Source organism: Leptinotarsa decemlineata, unplaced genomic scaffold (assembly GCF_025532065.1).
Source record: "Leptinotarsa decemlineata unplaced genomic scaffold, Ldec_3_MD MMD2_tig00026294_RagTag_RagTag, whole genome shotgun sequence".
NCBI classification, from domain to species: domain Eukaryota; kingdom Metazoa; phylum Arthropoda; class Insecta; order Coleoptera; family Chrysomelidae; genus Leptinotarsa; species Leptinotarsa decemlineata.
In genome coordinates this window covers 9,749,869-9,767,994 of record NW_027412674.1, presented here as the reverse complement: position 1 = coordinate 9,767,994, position 18,126 = coordinate 9,749,869, and the positions used below count along the sequence as shown (strand labels likewise).

The 18,126-nt window shown below is 33.1% G+C and overlaps 2 protein-coding genes across 6 annotated transcripts in view; one reads left to right on the top strand and one right to left on the bottom strand.

Annotated features, from left to right (window-relative positions):
- AstC-R2 (Allatostatin C receptor 2) overlaps positions 1 to 18,126 on the top strand; it is a 649,221-nt gene that overhangs the window by 495,921 nt on the left and 135,174 nt on the right. The gene's annotated exons all lie outside the window — the stretch shown is intronic.
- The window catches only part of LOC111516783 (uncharacterized), a 29,280-nt gene that overhangs the window by 8,951 nt on the left and 2,203 nt on the right, over positions 1 to 18,126 (bottom strand). Inside the window, exon 1 of one of the 3 annotated variants that reach the window (XM_023170405.2) lies at positions 5,358 to 5,526. The exons of 1 other annotated variant lie outside the window; for it this stretch is intronic. The gene's annotated coding sequence lies outside the window, so the exon portion shown is untranslated. Of the gene's footprint in view, positions 1 to 5,357; positions 5,527 to 13,935; positions 16,477 to 18,126 lie in introns of those variants that run through there. One more of the 3 variants, XR_012466831.1, reaches the window with a different exon arrangement.

Here is an 18,126-nt window from a genome sequence, read left to right as displayed (position 1 = left end):
ATAGTTTCGACACCGTTGGGTTGGAAACTTGTAACTTTCGTTTCAGTTGAGGGGTAAGTATGTTGTCGCATTTCTTTAGGACGTCTTTTACTTCTGCAATCATCTTTGGCAACGGGTTTCTGGATAATTTCGCATACGGTCCGTTGGTAATCAGAGTATTGACCCTTTCGTAGTAGTCCGATTCATCCAGAATTACTACTTTGTTACCTTTGTCGGCTTTCAAGTAAAAAACGTTCTCGTCTTTCAATGGTTTGATAAGTTTCTTTTGGTTTTTCTCGTTGTTCATTGAATGCTTCCGTTTATCTGTTATCATGTTCTTAGAGATTTGATTCCTGACCTTTTCTCGAACTAGTCCCTTCGAGGAATCGGGCATATATTGAATCGAACTTTCAACACTAGCAACGATATCCTCAAGAACTTTCTCGGAAGGCGAGATGCCAAATTTCAAACCGTTGTTCAAAAGGTTGATCTCTTCCTTATCAAACGATTGTGATGAATGATTTTCAACAATATTTATGACTTTCGGAGTGGTTCCTTTCGGTTTATTCTTAGATATGACGGGGTTTTGAGTTTATTATTCAGTGAACACATTTCAGTGAACACAAGTCATACACTGCAGAACCTTTTGAGAAGTCCAAAAGACAAAGTCGAGAATTCGAAAAAGTCTGGAATTTACGAAATTGAATGTAAGGACTGCGATGCAAAATATTATGGACAGACAAAAAGATCTATTAAAGTGAGATATAAGGAACACATAGCACACTTAAAATATGGAAGATTTGAAAAATCAGCAGTCGCCCATCATATTTTGCAACAAAACCATTCCATGGACTTCAGTTCTTTAAGATTAGTTAGACAAGTTAATAACAACAGGCAACTAGATGCCTATGAGAGTGTGGAAATAAGTAAACATAATAATATTATGAATAACGACAACGGATCAATACCAAATAGCATACTGTTGAAATAATATTGTTGGGTTTACTGATTACTACAAAAAGACACATTGTAAATATATTTAGATAGGCAATATTGTGAAACTAATTTTATATAGCTGAAAATTGTTCTATATATATATAGCTGTAACATTTAAACATACATAAGGACATATTGTAAATAATAGAAAGGCCAATTGTTAAATTAATTTAGGGTGGTACACTTGTATGGGTGGTATTACTGATTACCTACCTATTATGTACCTGATTAGTATAAGTAGCTTTAGTTTTGAGTAGTTATTAGTTTTATCTTCCTCTTGAAGGTGATCACTTGGTGATCGAAACACGTGTCGAGGTGTAAAAACAACGATTTGGTGTTGGGAAAAAACTCCAGTAATATTCATTACTACACCAAAGGTTCCAAACAGTATATCACAAGTACATTTGTTAAAAGTGATTTTATTTTGCTCGTGAGTTTGCTCCACTTGCTGACGCTCGTTTTGCAATAATCCCCACTCACAAAATAAAATGCCACTTTCAACACTTGTAGGTAAAACGTGAATAACTATTTTTCCACATAAACATGTATATCATCTTGAAGCATTTTTCGCCATTTATCGAGTAATATACAGGGGGTTTCATTTGAAAAAATGAACTTTCGACTACTTTTATGCACAATGGAAATAATAGTAATTTTAGCACGCCCTTTTGATATGGAGTCGATTTCTTGGTGTTATTTGAATATTTCGAGTTTGTCCAAACTATCATCAAAATATCAACTCTTCATGAATTGAGAGTACTGATGTGCTCAATTTCAATTAAGGCTATGTATTGGACCATATTTAGCACAATTTATTTTTTATTTTGAAAACAGATAGAGATAGGTACAGGACATTATTAACGAAAAAGTATTAAAATACCAGAGCGATTACAAAAATGTATTAAAATACGGGATGTTCCATTTAAAAAAATATAATTGATATGACTTTTTGATAGAAGTGGCAACGCCGCAAGGCTGAAAATACTTTAGATCGATAGAAAAGGTAAGGAAATATGAGAGGTGAAATTTTCAGAAAAATCATTCTTTGTGTTTTCCAGAAACGTCTAACCTACCATCGACCGTGAGTCACGCTGTATTCATATAATTTCCAATATTTTGAAACTCAAAGTCTGGAATATAATACTCGAAGCTACCTACGGATACCTAAAGCTACATCCCACATATCAGAGTCAGATTCAGAGTAGATTGTCTATCTTTCATTCGGATTGCAAAACGTTTTTCCTTTCTTTTTTGATTGTCATATTTTGAAGTTTATTCAAATGTATATTATTGATATATTCGTTAGTTAACTCGGTATTTGAGAATGTTTTTTTATATTATTTACAATTCTAGACCGACTACATACGTGAACAAATTGTTATTCATTAACACGCTTTTACTAGCTCCACCTGTATGTATGTTTGTTTGTAACTCTCCTTGCTTGATCTATTCACGGGCAAATGGCGCTGTACGTAACCCCCTTGATATTTCGACATTATTACTTGACCTATTCCCGGGCAGATGGCCCTTTAAGTAACCTTCTTGATATATCGACATTATTGCTAGATCTATTCGCGGGCACATGGCGCTGTACCTTATCTCCTTGTATTTCTTCATTTGAAAAAACAATTTTTTTTATTAACACGCGTTATTGACAAATTCCGAAATTCATTTTTTGATATCAGTCATAGATAACAGGGTTTTTGAAGACAAAAGCAGTATACATATTCTTTAGGTTTTTTACGCATTTTTCACCGTTGAAATCGATGAAAACTATCACTAGATGGTATAAAAAAATCCTAATGTCGTAGCGATTAGTTTGAATACTAGAAAAAAAAATTTGAGTAAGTGAACCTAAGGAAATACATTTTTTGTGGTAAAAACGATTAATAAAACTGGGAATGATTTGTAAAATATTTGTTTTTCGTTTAGTATACTTCAGATAAAAAATGTAGTGAGATGTTAGAATATTTCATACAAATGAAAAAATACAGGGTGTTCTATTTGAAAAAGTTGAATTATGTCTGTTTGAAAATGAATGAAACTTGACCAGTTTTACCGAGCACCCTATATATTATTTCCGAAAGTTGAGATTCCCGAAATTATCAAAGTGATGTTGACTAACTGTTTCTAAAAAAAATCTACTTAATTGCTGTAGATATGCGGGTGGTGAATTAAAAAAATATTGTCTGCAAAATATGTTTTTCTGAAATAACAATTCCGCAATGGAAATTCGAAAAGATATTCCTCAGGGAGCTAAATAAAATATATAATTGAATGACGTATTCATATAGTGGATGTTCCATTTAAAAAATATAACTTCCCAACCAGCAAAATTGTTTTAAAATTTCATGGTGCTGCAACAGTTTTATTTCGTTGATATTTTATAATTACTTTCAAAATGCTAATTGTTGATATTAGACAAGTCGTGAATAAAATACAGTTGTAGGCAATAAAAGTGTATGAAGATTTGTCATAGAAACGTTCATGAAATAAAATTATAAATACGTTATAAAATAGTTACGAAATTGTCACAGAAACGTTTTTACAACCAACTTATAAAACATATTTTCATATAAAAATAAATTGTTTTGTTTTACAGCACGTTTCTGTGAGGTATGTATGCTCTTTATAAAGCTATTTCAAGATTATTTTATAACTGCTTTCTGTGGCTTTAATAAAATTATTTTATTGAATTTCTTTTAAACACAATTTTGTTTTCATTACCATATTGTCACTTCAATGATAATTTTCCAACTATTCCAGAGTATGGCGTATCTACTACAATTCCAACATAATAAAATAACTGTTATGAACTGTTTTTCATTTTTATCTTTAAAAAAAAATTATACGAAATTTGTTGAAAACTTACCTTTTTATGTGTCAAATACACTGTAATTTATTAGTTTTGAAATATTTATTTTTTCACCTTATTTTGATCAAAAAAGCACCCTAATATTCAATCGAAAATTCTCGCGTCAAAATATTAAGTTGCTCGATTTATGTAGGTCTCCACATTTCCGAAATGCAACAATTATTGAAGGATTCATGTTTGAAACTTTTAGACGTAAAAAATAGATCCTTAACATTTCCAGAACATCGAGAAAATAAATGTCATGGTTATTTGAATTTAATTGATTTGAAAGGACCAAAAGATCAATATTTTTATTTACATCAATGACAGTTTCATTAGTTTCTCTGGCAATTTCTATCGAGTTCTCAATTATGTCAGCATCTTCTTCTACTTGTTTATAGAAAAACCCTTGTGAATGTAATCTTTTCATTTAAGTTTTTATTATATTGTCTTCTTCCTTCTCGTTAGATAAACATTTATCTTGCAAAAATGGTATTTTTGTATGGTTTTGATAATCAAACTGCTGTACCAGCAGATAAAATAAAAAACCAAAAACTTAGTTATTTGAATTTTTCAGGTTATGTGAAAAAATTGTGAATAAAGAAGTTGTATATCTTTCAATTACCTACAACTTTGCCGTTCAACTTTTTTTCATAAGACTTGAAATTTTGCCGGAAATTAGATCGCCCGTAATTTACTTTTCCTTTCATTTTTACCATATTCACCTCCTTTCATAATGGATTTCATCCTACTATTGATTTTTTTCACTTTTTACCATATTTTAAGGCTTCAGCCCTGGTCTACAATGGAAGCTCGATAAGACACACAGTATACCATTCAGATAATCCTAAATTGGAAGGAGATATCTACTAATAGCCAAATATTGGTGGTTTCGAAAGTTGTCTATTTTGAACTGTAATATTTCAGTGAATATTTATTCAATTCAATCGAAATAAGCTGCATTTGAATCAGTGTACTTTTGCCAACGCAACTCGAGTCGATTCATTTCGTCAGCATGAACATCGGGCACTCGGGATTCGATGAAGTCGGCATTTTATCAGAAGGATTGATAGCACCAAAAAATTTCAGGTAGAGATCAGCTACTTTCCTATGAAATGATGAAGTTGCATCTATGGAAAGCATACCGGTTCCCATCGATTAGAAAGTTTTCGAGATTTTAATTTTGTACTGTTGTGTTAGGAATATTGAAAATTTGTTGTATAATTGTATAATTACCGATAGGCAAGAAAAATTATTCTTTTTCAGTTTTGGTTCACCCAGTATGAAAAAAGTTTTAATCAACACACAACAAAATAGACTTATCATCTGAGTGGATTAGATCATCTTTCCTGAACCACTCGGTTATAACCATACAATCCTACATTCATTTGAAGAACTTTCCCAATAAAATCCGAATTTGAAAAATATTATACAACATTTCATCTCCAAAACATAACTCTCATACGTCACGCTTTTTCTCGATACTTGTATCTCTACTACTATATTGAAATAAATATTTTTTACTCACTTGTCGAAGTATATCAACCACACCGATGGATTTCTTTCTTTTAAGGCAGATATTCTTTGAATGGGGTAATGAATACGCCTCCAAAATTTGAACAGACACCAACGTGACGAAAACTTTCATAAATCAAACATGGTTACTTCTGACTGTTTCGTAGCAGAGTTTCATGATTTATATTATTGAATCGTTTGAACTAATCCCAAGGGACCATTCACCACAAAATGAAAGATAAGGTTTCAAATTAATAATTTCAAAAATGTATCTAGAAATTGTTATTCGTGCCGCAACAGATACGTATGAGTACAAAGTTTCATTAGTAAATACCAATGGAACAGTCTTGTGTTCAATTCTCTAATGGATCAAATCAGTACAGAATAGTTAATAATAATAGTAGTAATTTATGCATCAGTAAATTATATTACATAAATATAAAGTGAAGTGACTGGGGAAAAATGTACTTTCGTTGAGGGGAAACCCTGAGTTTGGTAAAGGGCAATTACAGAACAATTAAAAAAATAGAACGATTATTACAATGGAAAACAATAAGGGTCAAAAATATTATGATCCAGATATCAAATAGAATAAAATATATATTTAGGTTTTACAGTTTCTGTATAAATGAAACAATACAATAATTAGGACAATAAAGAGTCACTGAAAAAAATAAACACAATAAACATCTGAAACTTTTGAACATAGAATGAAATCAATATTTATAATTCACAGTTTTGTGAATAAAACTTTGTTGTTCGACTGTTTTGTTAATTTCTAGAATAGCATACCTATGTTTCAGTCTCATACTGTAGTTACCCCGATATTTGTTTGAAGATTGGAAAATCACAAAAAACTTGGACCACAATTTATTACAGAAATCGTATGCACTTTTTTGCACAGTTACAAGTAATCTGAAAGCAAAATGATTTCATTTATTCACCTCATATCTTTGAGACATAAAAAATCATTATTTAACAAATTCTCAATATATTCAACAAATGCCAAATTTTCAGCCAAATGAACTGAACTGAAAAATGTATTTCTCTAATTTATTTTCAAACAATTGTTGGCCTATACGAATGCATAGTCAAAAATTCTGAAAACCTTAGGTTTTTAGATAAAGACCCACAATAATGATGTTTCTCAATTATATCCTATATACAGACAGTGATCAGATACATTTTAATTTTGTGTAATGAGTTTTGCTATCCCACTGATAAAAAATCGAATAAAGACGTAAATCAAAGCAGTTCCTCGTTTGTTTGATGAAAAGTTCCTAATTGCTTGTATTTGATTTGTATTCAACCAACCACAAAGTTCTCTAATTCGACCAGCTTGTGAATATTGAAATCTTGGTGGATATGGTTTCATTAAATGCAGTTGTTCATTACCATATCAGCGAAATAAAGACTGATATCTGCAGGGTGTTTCAAATTCGATCGTCACCATTGGGATCTCGGAAACTATGAGGAATACGAAAATGGTTGAATTGGGGCAAAGTTGCGTATTCAACTGACCAACAATATGCCGTTGAGAAAGTTCTGAAATTTCGAGTATATCCAGAGATATCTGGGAAAACAGAAACTTTGAAAAACGGTTTTTATTTTTTTCTGGCTTTGTTTTTCGAAAACTTCAAAAATAAATTGCACTTACCCATTACCACTTTCTACTTTATAATGGTGTTTTCAGATTTGCTATCCAACGTTTCGTCTTCCGGCCACCATCATCGACTTATGGGCGCTACATTGTATTCTTTCTCTTTTGAATAGAAACAGATTTTACCTTTTCAATTATTTGTCATAACTTATCATTTTTTTTTCAAAAAATTGGAGATATCAGAACTAAAACTATTCTTATCATAATAGGGTTTGACTTTGATGTTTCTAAATTTGACTTTCAATTTGTTACACTCAATGACATTGAATGTCATTGAATTTTTAGCGAAAAATGGCTTTCACGAATGAAGAAAAAAAAGATATGATACAAATTTATTACAAATACGATACAAACAGTGTTAGGACATATTTAAACTTGTATTCCGAAAGACAACAACCACATCGAACTATGTTCAAGTTATTGGATAAAAATCTCAGCGAGTTTGGTTCATTTGAAAAGCCGAGGAAAAAATACGGAGACAGAATGGACCCGAAAACTAAAGAAACTTTCATAAATGTGGTATGTATGAGTGTAAGTTAGACATTGTATCCTTTTCAATAAAAATTAATAATTTGCAGGTAAACATGAACCCGGGAAAATCTACACGTCAAATTTCCTCCAAATTGAATATTTGGAAACATCTCAAAAAAAACGGTTTGAAATGTTACAAAATACATATATCTCAAAAACTCATCCAGGTGGTCCAAAGGCGATTAGAAGTTTGTAATTGGCTATTGAGAAGACCTGATTTTCCTGTTTTCCTGAAAATGTAATTTGGACAGATGAAAGCACTCTCACGAATTAGGGGATATTCATTCGAAATAACGAAATAACAACTGGGGAGCATAAACTACCCCAGGAAGTTTCGAGAAATTTGACCTCAAGTGCAATTCAGTATTACAAAGATAGAATTTTGGGTCCTCATTTATTTGACGGAATTCTGAATGGAGAAACCTATCATCAGTTTTTAAATGTCGATTTTCGAAGACTATTTGAATGATCTACCTTTGGCTAACTATAACAACATCTGGTTTCAACATGATGGTGCTCCACCGTACACTAGCGGACGAGTATCTTATTACCTGATTAAAGGTTTGGTGATAAAAGGATAGGGAATAATGGGCCGATGAGGTGACCAGCAAGGTCTCCAGACTTTAGTGTTATAGATGCATTCCTATGAGGTACACTAAAAAATAGAGATTATGGTCAGAGGGAATATCAAAATTTTGAGTACCTTCAACACAGCACTGTTAGAGAGTTCGGAAGATTGAGGAGAAGGGAAATTAATCGTGCAGTGAATGATATTCGAAGAAGGGCGGAGTTGTGTTATCATGAACAAGGCCAACATTTTGAACCTTTGCTGTGATTAACTTTTGTCTTTACATTTTAGTTAATTATTTTATTAGTTCAAAGTTCTATTTTCATTGAAAAGGACACAATGTTTAATTTACTTCATTCACGCCTCATTTATCAAATTTTGATTGTTAATTATGTCTCCATATTTTTTCATTGGCTATTCAATTGAACAAAACTTGAACAGAGTTCGATGTGGTTGTCATCTTGCGGGATACAAGCTAAATACATTTCCGATGTCTTAAAATCTCCTGATATCTCCAATTTTTCAAAGAATAATGATAACTTATGATACATCTTTGAAAAGTTATAATCTGGTTCCATTCAAAACAGAAAGAATCCAATGTAGCGCCTATAAGAAAAAAATAAAGTTAATGCTAGTGGCCGGAAGACGAAACGTCGGATAACAAATCTGAAAACACTATTATGTAGCAGGGAAGAAGAGGCACTGTGGAAGTGCAATTTATTTTCGAATCCTTCGAAAAATAAAGCCAGGAAACAATAAAAACAATTTTCCGAACTTTCTGTTTTTTTTTTCGGATATCTCCGGATATAATCGAAATTTCAGAACTTTCTCAACGGCATATTGTTAGTCAAATAAAGGCGCAACTTTGCTCCAATTCAACCAACTTCGTATCTCTCATAGTTTCCGAGATCCCAATTGTGAGGATCGAATTTGAAACACCCTGTATTTGACATGAAATTAGTTTTGCTTGGTTTAAAAATGAGCCTTATGAAATTTCCGATGCAGCAGCTGCTGCTACGGTACAATCATACCCTGAAAAATCGAACACAATACAAATAAGAATCGAAATTTTGTTCTACAAAAAATATTTAATGAAAACATGTGTCCCAGTGATTTGTTGTTCCACACGGTTGCGGAAAAATAATTTACGCAACACTCCCGAAAACAGTTTGTTTTGGCTTGCCTCCGGCTCGTCCTAAAATTATATTTTCTCGCCCAAAAAATTTCAATTAAGTTCAGAAAATACCGTTTTCGAAAAAACTGATTACACCATGGAAGCGTTTTTCAATGTTGTTTTCATTTGGCAACAAATTGATATTGGCTGATTTCTTTTCACATTATGAATCTTGACAGGTTTCGATTCTTGCATCTTGTTGATAACTGTGTGTGAAAAGTGCCAATTACATACGTAACGTCATTGAATGAAGTATTACTTTTTGTTATTCTTTGAATTTCGGTAAATTTCACAGGGTGTGGCACCCCATACGACCTGGTCAATGTAAACTGAACCAATGATTTTTTGGAAAATTCCTCCTTTTCATTATATGTATATTGATTGAAGCTGCAGAAGGAAATTATTTTGGAATCTGCAGGGTGGCTCAAAAAAGTGTGACATATCAAAGTTGTATCTTTTTAAATGACATACCCTGTCTTTCGTTACAAGTCAGGTAAAAATAATATGATTTCATATAAGGTACTATTCACCTAACTATAACCGTACTCGAGTTTTAAAAATGTGGTACAAATGGAAACTAAATAACATCGGAATGTAAAGAAACCATCCCTTCGAATTCTGACCAAGCATAAAAGAGGCTTTGAGCTTTCGATTTCGATAAAAAGTTTTTCAATATTATACAGCATATTCAAAAATCATTGTCACATTTTCATAATTTCGAACACAGATAACTTCTGCTAATATCTGAAAAACTATTGTAATGAATCTAGAGCCGCCCTTGACGGATATGTCGATCAGCGAACAAACACATGACATCACCACAGAAGGAATGCAGTCGGCAACCGCCGCTTAAACTTTAGTCGAGTACCGTAACGACTACAGAGTTCTAGAACGATCGTTACCGATATATAAGGCCGGCTTCTTGTCCCAATTGGGTAGTTGAGTTCAGAAAGTGAATCGAGCGGTTAAACGAAGAATTCAAATAGTGGAAATGAATCAAGCGTTACTTGCTAAGTGTTGTAAATTAATTAGTATGTGATAGTGAAATATTGTTGGAAATAAATTTGTTCAAAGCAGTTGATTCTTTAATTTGTTACACTATATAGGTTAGGTACAGGATACCCCAAAATGAAATAAATGATAATTGAATTTTATATTGTTCAGGCAGAAAAATACAAGGTTCTCTATTCGAAATGACGGAGTTATCCTTTCCCGAAATTATAAAAAAGTGACAATGATTTTTGAACATTCTCCATTTTGAGCTGACTCATTCAGTACTCTGGGGTTATTTTCTTTTTATTTGTCACTGAACCAATTTCGTAAAACTCATTCACCAAATCAGGCACATACCGGTGACTTTCGTTGAAGAAACATGACGTGCGCACTTTCCAACTTCCAACTAAATTATAATCATTTCAATCCTCTTTTAAAGAACGTAAACTATTTTTATACTTTTATACACTCATTGAATTAATCACTGAACAGCTCAACAGGTACAACTGTATGCACAATACTATCACATCGTTCAAATTTGCTAACCAATTTTTTGCTTGAAAACAGAAACTTTCCACAGCAGAAGTAGCAAAAAAAGACGGCTATCTACACCCTTTCCGCGATCCAATATATCGCTCTGCTGACATCACACTTATCTCGTCAATCCATTCTTCACCGGCAGCAGGAGGTTGAATATCTCAATGAGGATCTAGAAGTGATTTTAAATTAGTGTGAAAGTAATCAGGTTCAATTCAATGACACAAAAACCCAATCATCGGTTTTCTTCAAGGAGATAAATATCTCCGAACCGGATCTCAGGTCAGACAATTCCTCTTTCTCATGTAGCTGGAATTACAAGGGCTGCTTCTGAAAGTTTGGATAGCTGTTTCAAACCAGTAGATTGTACACACTTCAGCAACTTTTGATGATTCATAAAATTCAGATCAGACCTTCTTTGGAATATTGTTTTCATGTATGGAGCTACGCCCCCAAACATACCCTGATGCTCTTTTACTGCTCCTCACTTCCCATGTGACATTATCTTTGTTCCATGCTTTAGTGGCCTCCTCATGCACCTTTTTTTGCCCAGATTGCCATCATGGTGTCCCTTCCGCCAAACAACTTCGGTCCGTGTTCCCCGTACTCTCCTTCCTTCAATCCCTCGCTGATTCAAGAACCCTTCTATTCTTCACTAGTACTGTTTTCATCAGTTCCACCGCTATGGGAGAGTCACAGGATGGGGCGCCTTTTATCGACCTCGTCGTTTTTACCACCTTGACTAGGTAAAATCCTACCTTCGAATCTCAAACGGGCTCATGTGTCAAGCCATAGCTCATTTGAAAGGTCTTCGATTTTACTCTTCAACGCTTCCCTCTGTTCGAGATTTGATGCACTAGTTTCCCAGAAATAAATTCGCGTGTTCTCTTGACTTCACTGAGCACACCTATTACAGTCCTTTTAAGAATCGAATAACAGTTAACGCCGATAATAACAATTCGTTTGTCGAAAGTCCTCGACAGACAAAGAAAGAGAAAAAGAAAACAACTACAATGATTGAAGATCAACTGAAAGAAGAAATCATCAATTTGCAGTGAAAGACAGAGAAATCTCGTTCGGCGGTTGATGTTGAAGCTTGGCTCTGCAACTGACCTCGTTCATCTTTGAATTTCGCGGATTGAGTCTTCTTTCGATCCCATAAATGGTGTCTTGGTAGGGAGTTATTTTATCACCCACACTTACAAGCTTGTCCTTTCTAGGACAGTTGGGTGTTCAGCTCATCACCACTAATAAGGTTTTGGGGAGTCAAAACCATTGTTGAATCCATCTAGTTGCCTTGCAGTGAAAGCTGAAATTAGATATAAAGAATGAATCTCATTCAGTGATCGATTTCGAAAATTGGGTCTTATCTCTATACAATAGATGGTGTTTCCAAGGAAGCCGATATCATCATCTTAACTTCAACAGTACTCGATACATTGATGCCCATAACTGCATGATGTGATTGAATGATTTTTGGCCAATTTTTCTCTATGAATTCAAATTGAACCGAAGCGATGGTTGGGTGAGCACTGATCAATAGAAGAGATCCGATCCTGCTCCACGACAACGCCCGTCAGCACGTTTCACAAATCACCGTCTGAAAATTAAACGAATTTGGCGTCGAAGTTTTACTCACCCACTCTCTCTTACCGGTAGAAATAGGCAAAAACGGCTTTTTCGAGCACCAAATTTTCATGTTGGTGTAATTAATTGACTTATGTTACGTTGGCAAAAGTGCACTGATTCAAATGGCGCTTCTTTGATTCAATTGAATAAATATTCACTTATATATTACAGTTTGAAGTAGACTTATAATAAACTAAGTGAAAAAAATATTATGTTGAACGGTTTCATGATGTAGATAATGTACTAAAAACTAAAAAATAATTCGAAAGGTCTAGGTAGCAGTCTTCACACCACCCGCCTCAGCAATCTACGGTATTGAGCAGATAAAATGATAATAAATATAGTTTGAAAAACTAAAGAACTCGCTTTTGAAGAACATCGAACTGGAAAGTTAAAAATATGTTTTTTAATTGAGCTTAAAACAATAACGAACGAAAAATACTAGTATTATTGTGAAAAAAGCGCCGGGCGCTTGATATACAAAAAATATGGCACAATAATATTAGTATTTTTCGTTCGTTATTGTTTTAAGCTTATTTAAAAAAATATTTTTAACTTTTCAGTTCGATGTTCTTCAAAAGCGTGTTTTTCAGTCTTTTTAAACTGTATTCATTTTATCTAAACTTTGGAATCAATCAGCCGTATATTATTTAGAAAAATGGCCATTGATATTTTCCGATTCCAGAGAGGGAGCCTGAAAATCAGGTCCAAGTCCAAGGCAGCAGGCGTGCTGCCTTGGACCTGCCTTGGACTTTTTTCAAATGAAAAAATACATGTAAAGTGAGTTCGAATTATATCAAGGGGGTTATGTAGAGCGCCATCTGTCCGAGAATAGATCAAGCGATAATTCTGTCAACTACAGATCCCGAGCTTGAGAGTTACAAACAAACAAACATACATACATACCTACAAACATTCATGTTAAACTAATAAAAGCGTGTTAATTAATAAAATCGTTGGGCGTAGTATTCATATATTTACTCAAGTTACGCTACGTTTTTTTTAATTTGTTCAATACCGTCGATTGCTGAGGAAAGTGGTGTGATGACTGCTACCTAGGACGTATCAAATTATTTTTTAGTTTTCAATTCATTATCTACATCGTTTTTATCTTTTTTTTTCAACATAACAGTTTAATATAAACATTTTTTTGCTCATTTTATTTTTCAAGTTGTCAGTTTCTGATTTTCATTCACCCCAATATCAAACAGTTCTCGGCACGTTTTAAACTTTTACCTCAACTTGGGTGGTGATTCGCTAACGACGTATATTTTTAGCCACCCTGTCGCCACACAGTCCTCGAAACGATACAAAATCTTGACTTGGGTGGGAATCCAAGCTTGTATACCGATTCTGAGTTGATAAAATCATTTGTATAGATTATATTGGATTTGCATCTTTTTAATAATGTACTACTATCGTTCCAGTCAAGCCCTGTCATTTGATACCCATATTGAGGTAATTGCAAAAAGGATTTGTAAAATTAGAGGCTGTTTGTAGAGAAAATAAACTTTATTACATATTGAATTCATAATGAAAAAATGTATTTTTGAATTTTTCTATTTTATCTCATAACTAACCAGAAAACATATTCCTTAAAGTATAAATACATTGTATAGTATTACAAATATAAAGTTAATTGAGTGAACGACATCAATAATATTACTGACGGATTTAAATTATACATACATGTTTTTACGCTTTCCTAAATTTATAAACTTTTGTTCACAGAACATTTTTTTTGTTATGAACCCGAGCTATTGAATAATTACACTTTTTCTACATTCCCACCTTTCACCAGCATTTTTTCAACAGTTTACGCAGAACAGTTTCCATCGATATTCATATATTCATTTCTCAATTTTGTGGAAAATCGCAAACTCAAAAAAGCTAAAGAAACAATGGCTCTTTTACACAAAATGCATTACAAAAAATATTTTTGAATTCTTCACAAGTCTTGTATACATCTATCATTGATTCATTCAGTATTTTTTTGTCAGTTAACTAGACATTCCCAATTCTGAATTTCATAACAAAAATTTCTAATTAATTGAGAATTACCTACTGAAAAATAATTTTCCTAGGGCCCTCATTAGAAAAATAATTGAAGAAAGAAGTTCCTCTTTCCAAAATACAGGCGCAGAACACAAATATCACAAAATTCCATTTGTAGAAAATTCATCTGATGAACTTGGAATGCTACTCAGTAATTAAAGTGTACTTTTCGAATGAATATACAGATAGAAAGCATTTTTCCCAAAACAAAAAACTAAAACACCACAAGACATAGAATCGAATATTGTGTACAAATTGAACTATGGAAGCCGTCACAAATGATATGTTGGTCAACCGGGCGGTATTTTCAAACAAGAGTTTCCACAGCACTCGTTGAACATGAAGAAGAAAATGGATACATTTTTCATTTTTATTTTGATCATCCAACTATTCTATCTTACCCATATTTATCATCTCGAGCGAAATGATACATATCTTCAAATGCGACAATGTTAACCCTAAAAGGGATGTCGTTGGCCTCAATACTGCATATTTCAATTTGATAAGTGAAATACCTGAAAAAGTTCCCATTTTTTCTTTCTCTTTCTTTCTGGCATTGATTAAAATACAGACAACACCTTTAAATTACAGATGAAGACATTCGTTTGTTTCATGTCGTTTTATGTTTGTGTTGTTTCGAAAATTTGGTTGTTGCAATGTTTTTTTTTTATTTTTTATTGAGTATCTGATAGGTCTGGTGGTTTTGAAAATAGTTATATTATTAACTCAAAGAAACTTTTCGACAAGTAAATCAATTGATAATTCATTATTTCTTGTAAAATTGAAACGATAATAATGGTATGAGTTTATGAAAATGCATTGTTACAGAACCCTTAAGAAGAATTTGTTTTAATTCGAAACGTCGGCAATAACACATTGATCCTGTTACTCAACCAATCAATCTTCAGTTTTTTCAAATTGAAAACTTTCACCTATACTGGAAAAGTGGTCAAACCTTCATTGTTTGGTTTCTTTCAAAATGAATATATTCAAAGGTAGACCTGATAGTTATATATAAGTGGTGTCATTATAATCGACAACACACTTCTGATCGGCATAATTGATTTGACAATCATCCATATCGTATTTTTGTTGTGATTTTTTTGATGAACTCGTGCATACAACTTTGAGAGACATGTCCACATTCTTGAGCATGACAACAATAATAATTGTGCAACAATAAGCCAACCACTCTGGTATAAACATGGTTAATAAAATTACAATTCTGGGAATTACAGTTTTAGTAGTTAGATCTATCAATTTCTGATACAAATACAGTGGTCCCCAAGAGAGGATCATGATATTAGCAATAGTTATTGAATAACTTCTGTCAGGGTCTCGTGAAACTTTATTAGTATATTCAAAATAGTTGCAAATTCCGATGGAAATGAGAGTGGTAATATAAACTGCCTGTCGAATTATTTGCCTCACTCTCCAATAAATTGTAAAACACATAACATTTTGAATCACAAAGGTCACAAATCCTGTGGCATAAAATATGTGAAACGAATATTTTTGTATCCATCCCAATCTTCCTCCACGTACTCCTGGATAAGAAGCAAATATCCATTCCAACACCAGGCCAAAGGAGAACAAATGACAAAACTCGATAGAAGAAGTTTCCACTTGCATAACCATGCATAATACTGAAGTACCGAGGTACCTAAATAAAGCAAATGTGTCAATGAAAGTCCACAACACAGATGTTCCCATCATGTAAGTGAGATGGAAGATTGTGAAGTGCTTTACGTAGTTATTCGTTTTTGTGTGGGTTTCCTGGGCTCTGCAGATGATTGAAATCAAGTATATGTCTACTACTATAACACACAGGCACAACATCAATTTGATGATGTCTGTCACCAGATTGAAGTAATTCAGAACTGTGTAGATGGTTATCATCTCTACATTTGTTTTTCCGCTTCCATTCATCCCGATATATTCGTTATAACTGACATTAAGTTCTCCAGGCATTGCTATGAGGTTTCCTGAAAATTAAAAAAAACCAGTAGACAGAAATGTTATGAATACTTCGACACGGTAGCATCATCAGTTACTGGTACATCAAAGAATAACGCACATTTCATGTCAAAACTTAATTAGATGAATGAATAATTCGAAAAAACAGATATACATTGAAATCACAAATCATTCACATATTGACTGCTTTCCTAGAAATACTAATGTATCAGTTTGTGCTTTCCAAATCTACCGGTTGTGTCAGAATTATTCCTTTATCTAATTGAGTTTTGACATAAAATGACATTGATATACCTGTTTCCATTAAGTTATATTGTATGGAATCTGATTATCTATTCAAAATCTATCTACTTCACTAGATTCATTCGTTTATCTAATGAGTTTTATAACATTTCGATACTATTATGTTCTTAAGACATAATACAAGTAGATCTCAGAAATTATAAAGAAACAAAAAAAATCTCAAGGGGTAGATGATACCTGCGGAAAAGCTATAAAGAAATTTGTAATACACAGTTTGGAACCTTTGGTGTAGTAATGTATATTACTGGTATTTTTCCCAACACCAAACCGTTATTTTAACATCTCGACACGTGTTTCGATCGCCAGGTGATCATCATCAAGAGGAAGATTAAACTAAACATACTTACAATGTAATCCTCATTTACACCATAGATACATCTTCAAGGTACCTGCGTTTTGAGTGTAACTTTACAATGTGTCCTCATATAATAGTCAGGTTAATCTAATAATCAAAATATTATTTCAACAAGCTATAGAGTGTGTCTCACTTCTCATGGAAACACCCCCGTATCTTCCGTAATATTCGAGGTGGAACGATGAAACTCTCAGGACTGATGGAAATGCTCAAAATGCACCTACCACCTGAATGAGGTTGGCCAAAGTGATATACACTGTCCGCCACTCGCGATGGAACACCCCATTTTTACGGTAAAACATATTAGGGGGCAGAATAGGCTCAAAATTCCTTCAGAATCGTGATCAGGACAACCAACTTATTACGATTACACTTTTTTCCTGAAAAAATTTCAGTTCTGAAAAATCCGAATTTGTCTCACTTCCTATGGAAACACCCCCGTATCTTCCTTAATAATTGAAGTAGATTTTGTTTTGGTTTTGACATCAAAACATGAACGAAATTGTTTAAGAGAAACTCGACTTTTGTTTTCACATAAATAATTTATTTTTTATTTTGTTGTCAGGAAAGTTATTCCTTCTCAATAAGAGAGAAAATGAATCTGAAGGAATTTTGAGCCTATTTTGCCCCCTTATATGTTTTACCGTAAAAATTGGGTGTTCCATCGCGAGTGGCGGACAGTGTATATCACTTTGGCCAACCCCATTCAGATGGTAGGTGCATTTTGAGCATTTTCATCAGTCCTGAGATTTTCATCGTTCTACCTCGAATATTACGGAAGATGCGGGGGTGTTTCCGTGAGAAGTGAGACGCACTGTATAGTATAGTATTAGGTATTGGTCCACCATCGTTATTCATAATATTATTATTATGTTTACTTATTTCTAAATCTAAATACCTGTTATTGTTAACTTGTCTAACTATTCTTAATGTAAAACACTTGAGATGCAGGTAACTAAAAGAGGCATCTATGATATAAATGAGGATAACATTGTAAGTA